The sequence below is a fragment of the Chenopodium quinoa genome, unplaced genomic scaffold, assembly GCF_001683475.1.
Source record: "Chenopodium quinoa cultivar QQ74 unplaced genomic scaffold, ASM168347v1, whole genome shotgun sequence".
In the NCBI taxonomy this organism is placed as follows: Eukaryota; Viridiplantae; Streptophyta; class Magnoliopsida; order Caryophyllales; family Amaranthaceae; genus Chenopodium; species Chenopodium quinoa.
The window spans coordinates 6440031-6447090 of NW_018742205.1; positions in this window are offsets into that span (position 1 = coordinate 6440031).

Consider the following 7060-nt stretch of genomic DNA (forward strand, 5'->3'; position numbering starts at 1 on the left):
GGGAAATTCCTTGGGTTCATAGTCAGCAAAAGGGGGATTGATGCCAATCCCTCCAAAGTCAAAGCGGCGCTCGACCTTCCTGAGCCGAAAACAAAGCGAGACGTTCAGCGGCTCACCGGAAGAATGGCAGCCCTCTCGAGGTTCATTTCCAGAGCTTCGGGTAAGGGGTTACCTTTCTTCAAAGCCCTGAAACTCTCGAAAACAAAAGAGCTCGTTTGGGAGGAAGAGCAAAAAGACGCCTTTAAACAGCTTCGGGAGCATCTGGCTCAACTCCCAACGCTGGCTAGCCCAGCTGAAGGAGAAACTTTGTACCTATACGTGGCCGTTAGCCCAGCCACCATCAGCGCAGTACTGCTGAAGGAAGAAAGTAAAAGTCAGCAGCCGATCTACTTTGTCAGTCATACACTGACGGATGCCGAGACTCGCTACCCTCTACTCGAGAAAGTCGCTTTCGCGGTAGTAGTAGCTGCTCGGAAGCTGAGGCCCTATTTTGATTGCCATCAGATAGTGGTCTTAACTGATCAGCCGTTGGAAAAAGTTCTCGGCAAGGTTGAAAAATCTGGTAGGCTAGCCAAGTGGGCTTTTGAGCTCACCGAATTCAGCATCAGCTACCGTCCGAGGGCTGCCATTAAGGCTCAAGCTCTAGCGGATTTCTTGGCCGAATGCTCATACCAAGAAGCGCTAGACAATGAAAAGAAAGTCTGGACCGTGTTTACGGATGGATCTTCCACTGAAAACGGTTCGGGGGCAGGAGTAGTGATAACTTCTCCCAAAGGCAAATCCTTTGAGTATGCACTAAAATTTTATTTTAAGGCCTCGAACAATGAAGCCGAATATGAGGCAGCAATCGCCGGCCTAGAATTGTGCATCTCCCTGGAAGCCGATCATGTCTGCCTGAAAACAGACTCTCAGCTAGTTGCATATCAGATCAGCGGCAGCTACGAGGCCAAAGAGCCCTCCATGATAGCTTATCTTGCCAAGATCAAGTCAGTCATTGCAGAGCTGAAAACTTTTGAGGTTCAGCTGATCCCAAGGGGTCAGAATACTCAAGCCGATGCACTCTCCAAACTTGCCAGTTCATCTCTTACCGAGCTGAACAGATCTGTATATGTAGAAGTGCGTCGAGAGAGAAGTGTCGACGAAGCACCTGAAGTGTGCTGCGCTGACCCAGAGCCTAGTTGGATGGACCCCATCCTAGCTTTCAAGCTTTGGGGAGAAACTCCCGAAGATAAAGCTTTGGCCTCCAAGATGAAGAGAACCAGCTCAAGGTTCATTGTCTTCAGGGGGGAACTTCTGAAAAAGTCCTTCTCAGCCCCATTGCTGAAATGCGTAGGACCAACAGATGCAGATTATATCCTACGGGAGATTCACCTCGGCATCTGTGGGAACCACATTGGGGGAAGGACCCTAGCCCACAAGGCATTGAGGGCTGGATATTATTGGCCCACCATGATCGCAGATGCTAAGGAGCTGGTCCAGAAATGCGAAAAATGTCAAAAATACGCTCCAGTTATCCATCAGCCAGCAAGGGATCTTCAGCCGATCCTTAACCCACTCCCGTTTGCCCAATGGGGACTGGATATACTAGGACCGTTTCCAGAGGCTGTGTACCAGAAAAAGTGGCTGATAGTTGGTGTTGACTACTTCAGTAAATGGATCGAGGCCGAAGCAGCCTCGAACATTACAGAGCAAACTGTCAGAAAATTTATCTGGCAGAATATCATCACTCGCTTTGGCATCCCGAGAGTATTTGTCTTCGATCATGGGAGGCAATTTGATAACTTACCGTTGAAGCGGTATACAGATCAGTTCGGCATCAAACTGGCATATTCAGCGGTATGCCACCCGCAAAGTAACGGACAAGCCGAAGCTGCAAATAAACAGATCCTAAATGCCCTCAATAAGAGGGTGGAAGATCAAAAGTCCAAGTGGCTGGAGGAGCTCCCTGGAACCCTTTGGTCCCTTCGGACAACTGAAAAAGAGGCAACGGGCTATTCACCTTTTGAACTGGTGTATGGGGCCGAAGCCGTCCTTCCAGTGGAAATTGGCTCTGAGAGCCTACGAGTGCACCACTTCTCGGCTGAGAATGAGCAACTGATGAGGGAATCTCTCGATTTCCTCGACGAAGTAAGAGACTCAGCCCGAGACAGAATGGCCGCTTATAAGAAGAGAATCAGCAAATTTTATAACCGAAGGGTCCATGCAAGGCCTCTTAGAATTGGAGACCTTGTCCTTCGGAATGCTGCTGCAGTTCAGAAAGGCCGAATCCATGGGAAACTCTCAGCTGCATGGGAGGGACCTTATGAAATCTGTGATGAGCTTCATCCAGGGACATACCGACTTCGGCAGTTGGATGGAACTGAGTTGAAAAATCACTGGAACGCTGATGTACTGAAAAAATATCATGTGTAAACCCTTCGGGGCAGAACAATCTTTGTAAGTACATTTTGAACTAATGAAAGGCCTTGGAGCCGCCATTTATATAAATGTTTACAACTTTTTATCCTTTCAAAGTTTTCTCGGTTCTATCTACTCTTTAAGGGTTTTTTATTCAGCCTCGTCTGAAACCTTCGCCTTCGGGTAACTGGGTTTCAGATTGCTGACAAAACTCGTCTTTTTAAAGAACACTGGTCTTTCAGCTGAAGTCAAACTTCAGTAAGACTTGTTCACCAAAGACATGAGTCCATGGACAATTCTGGGATATTGCCTTAACTGAGCCTTGTATCCCAGAAAGCCATTATCCGAAACATTGCCTTCAGTTGGCCCTGTGTTTCGGATATCCATTTTTCAAAGATAGACAGAAAATCAAGGATAACAGCAACAGTTGAAAATTGTTTATTCAGCCTCGTCTGAAACCTTCGCCTTCGGGTAACTGGGTTTCAGATTGCTGACAAAACTCGTCTTTTTAAAGAACACTGGTCTTTCAGCTGAAGTCAAACTTCAGTAAGACTTGTTCTCCAAAGACATGAGTCCATGGACAATTCTGGGATATTGCCTTAACTGAGCCTTGTATCCCAGAAAGCTATTATCTGAAACATTAACTTCAGTTGGCCTTGTGTTTCGGATATCTATTTTTTAAAGAACTCTAGTCTTTCAGCTGAAGTCAAGCTTCAGTAAGATTTGTTCTCCAAAGGCGTTATCCGAAGCATTGCCTTCAGTTGGCCCTGTGTTTCGAATACCCATTTTGAAGAAATAAAGAAATTGTTTATTCAGCTGAAGCCATACTTCAATTTCTGGGGGGGCAAGAAGCACTACCAGTGCAAGTTTATGTTCAGCAGAATTGAAGAAACAGTAAAGCATTCAAAAACAAAGCAGCTGAAGAAAAGAACATCAAATTAATAATTTATGCTCAGAAATTGAGCTACAAGTTCAAATAAACTGTATCGGCAGCCGCCCACAAGCGGAAAATAACAGCTGCCGAAATACGTACAGAAGCGGAAAATTACCGCAAGATTCTGAAGACGACTGCCCGAGTTCCTATGCTTCAGCCCGAGGATCAGACTGATCAGCATTGTTGAGCCCCATGGTGGTCTCAGCCCCGGTAGCAGAAGAAGCAGGCTTTGCACTCTGCCGAGCCTCCCTTTCCCTCTGTTCAGCCTCCAACTCCATCCTCTCAGATTCTTCTTCGGCTTCCTCAGCCTTAAGAATTTCAGCTTCGACTGGAGTTGCATACTTCATATGAGGGTCTTCGGGATTCTGGACCCATTCAGCACATTTGGACCAGTCCAGCTTCGGCTCAGCATGAAGGCAGACTCTTCGGCATACTCTGAACCCGTTTCTGAAACCCATTTCATATTCTTCCTGGGTATAGACACGGACTTTGAGTAGAGCCTCAGCATCAGCCAACTTCTTCTAGGTCTCCTCCAAGTCTTCCTTGGATTTCTTCAGCTCATCGGCGAGCTTGGAGGAGGAACCTTTCAGCTCATTCATCTCCTGCTGAACTTGGGAAGCCTCTGTCTGAGCCTGGACCACTTCTTCTTTTTTGGCCATCAGCTGATCCTCAGCCTCTTGGAGCTTAGCTCTCTGAGCTTCAGCAGCAGCAACAGCCTCTGAGAGTTGGACATCCCTGGCTTGGAGCAGCTCTTCAGCAGCCATTCTGCTGGCTTCAAGAGCTTCTAGCCGTTGCTGCACTTCAGCTTGTGCAGCAGCTCCTTCCTAGATTCGGCTCTCAATGGCAGCTTTGAATTTAGAGACATCCACTCCCATGTGCTCTTGGAGGAATTTTTCCCCTTCCATCAGTGGGGGAAAAACTTCCTTCTCCATAGCGTCGCAGAAGGTTTTGAAGGCTTCAGCAGCCTTTTTCTCGTATTCCTCACCCTTCTGCTGCTTCTCTTCAGCTGCTGCTTGCTTCAGCTTAGCAAGCTTTAACTCCTCTTCGGCTACCTTCTTGTCGTGCTCGGCAGCGTCTACCCTATCTTGTAGGGTATCTATCAGCTCTACAGTGAGAGTCTGATTGTGCACGAACTGAAAACAGGAGCACAAGTTAAAATAAAGAAAAATAAAAATAGAGCTGAATTTTAGAGGAAATAAATGCAAGGAAAATCACCTGCATCATCAGCAGTTGGTTAGACCTGGCTGGGTCAGGAACTGATCTGCTGGATTCGCCCATCCCAGCAGTGGCCTTCAGCGACCAGATTCTTACCCTATCTACTTCGGACGTGCCAGCAAAATCGCCGAAGTAGGCTGCAGCACCTTCTCGGTTCTGACCCCATATGAGGTCCCAGATGTGATCTGGGATTGGAATTCGGGGGGCCGAGAAACCCATTTCTCCAGATTGTAGAGTCTGGAAGGAAGGAAAGGATGACGACGGAGCTTCTTTAGCTTTGGATGGCTCAGCATCATCCTTCTCAGAAGAGTCAATTATTATGACCTCTTCTTCTTCAGGGGTGAGGACGAAAGCCTCAACCTCTCTTGCAATGTCTGCCGTGAAACCCTCAGCACTGGGCATCACGGCATCCTTATTCTTGTGCTCAGCGGCACTCTCCTGAACTTCTTCTTGGACCCCTCCCTTAGATTCGGGAGTTTTCTGATCCACCTCCATCTCAGGAGGTAGCGGAGGGGTCTTTTGAGGTGATTGGGGTGGTGGCCGGGGAACCCTCGGCGATCCATTGCCTTCCTCGGGTTCCCTTATTTCAACGCCGATGGTCATCGGCCTCCGCTGAAAGTCATGCGGGCCGATGATGGCCATTCTTTGGCGCCTTTTCTAAAGCGGCTGCTCGTCCATGTCTGAGTCTGAAGACTCTTCTTGTAACTGGTCTTCGGGACGAACAGGGGCTTTCCCTTCTCTGTGTCTGTTACTCTCTTCAGACTGTAAAAGACAGGGGGGAGGAAGAATGTGAGTACAAAAAAAAAAAAAAAAAAAAAAAAAACAACAACAAAGTTAAGTCTGAAAGCTCACCGAGGTCTTCAGCAAAGCCTCGTCTTCTTCAGCTGCCCTAGCTGCAGCTTCCTCTTCAGCAGCCCTGGAGGACCCTTCTCCTCCTTCACAAGCTTCGATAACCCGTGCAACCTCTTCGGCCGTACGGGCAGCTTCAGCTTCTTCGTCTAGCAGCTGAAACCAGGGATCTCTCTTCTTCCACCAAGGCTTCTGCCTCTGATACAGAGCAACAGCCTCAATTTGGAAGTGGGAAGAGTCTAGATGAACTTCCCTATGCCTCGGTTCAGTGATGGAGGGGGCCCGATCAGTTACAACTCGTTCTCGGTTGACGCCAAGACGAGCGTAGTTAATGCCGACGTTGGTCTCGTCCCGCTCTGAAAAAGAAAAGGGGAAAGGTCAGTTCAGTTAGGCTGGCACAGCATAGAAAAAGCAAAGTGAGGAGAAAAAGAGATAATTAAAAAGCCTCGGCCCCAGCCGAAGAAGCTTACCATCCTTAAACTTTCGGCTGAGGCCAACAGCTGCTAGCATGTTCTCTTGGAAAACATAATGTGTATCAGGGAGCCAAGTCTCCGGGATATGCTGCATTCGGCCGCTGCCCCCCCGGTTCGGCAGCTTGCCGAAGATGTTTTGTTGATTAAGGTTCGGATCTGGCCCGTTATCTGCGGGGGGACCTAGACTTCCCATGTCGGGATCAGGCTCAGCAAGGTAGCGGGGAGCGCTGAAGACGCAAGGGTGGCTCGGGTCCGTGGGTGCCCTAACCCAAATCCATTGACCTCTCCAGTCCTTGTCTGAAGAGTCGTTCGGCCACATGGTTAGGTACTGGGGCCGAGACTCAATCCGGTACCACCCAGAACCATGACTTCCGTGCCCACTTTGAATATTTGGCACTAGCCGATGAAGCTTTTTGAAGCAGTGCAGGTTCGGCACATACTTGAAGAACTTGTAGACCCATAAGTATGTCATCACCCTTCGGATGCTGGTAGGAGTTAGCTGACATAGGGAGATATTGTAATGAATCAGCAAGTCTCGGACGAATACGTCCAAAGGGAACCTCAGCCCATACTGAAGTTGTCTTGTGTACACCCCCACATACCCCGGGGGTGGACGATGGATTCTATCGGATGCCACGGGCATTCGACACCAATACCCATCAGCTTCAAGGATGCCGTAATGCAGTTCAATTTGTTCGGCAAACCGATACTGATTGGCATTCTCCACCCACCATGAGTAGGGGCGGTTCTTTATCATGGCCGAAGCTACTTCGGCATCCTCCCACTCTGAAAACCCGGGGAGGATATCCCAAAGGACAGCGGGAACTTCATCGTCCCGCCCAGAAGCGCTCGGCCCCTCCGTTCTCTGAGGAGGAGCCGAGGAAATTGGAGTCGCCCTAATCCCTTCAGCAGGGTCAGACTCTGGCCTTTGTCCATTCCAGGTCCCAATCCTGTTCCTAGGATCAGGAATTGGCCTTGCTCTTCTTGGAGCACGGGCTCTACCCCTAACTCCTCTTGCCGTTGATAATTTCGAAGAAAAAAGTCGAAAAAAAGAGGGAAGGAGTTCGAATTCGAAGAAAAATAAACTAAAATCAAAGGAATTTACCTTAATCTGAAGCGAAAGTTGCCGATTTACGAGTTCGAAGTGGCAAGTCTCAGTTTCTAAGCTTAATGCTCGGGGAATTTGCGAAGT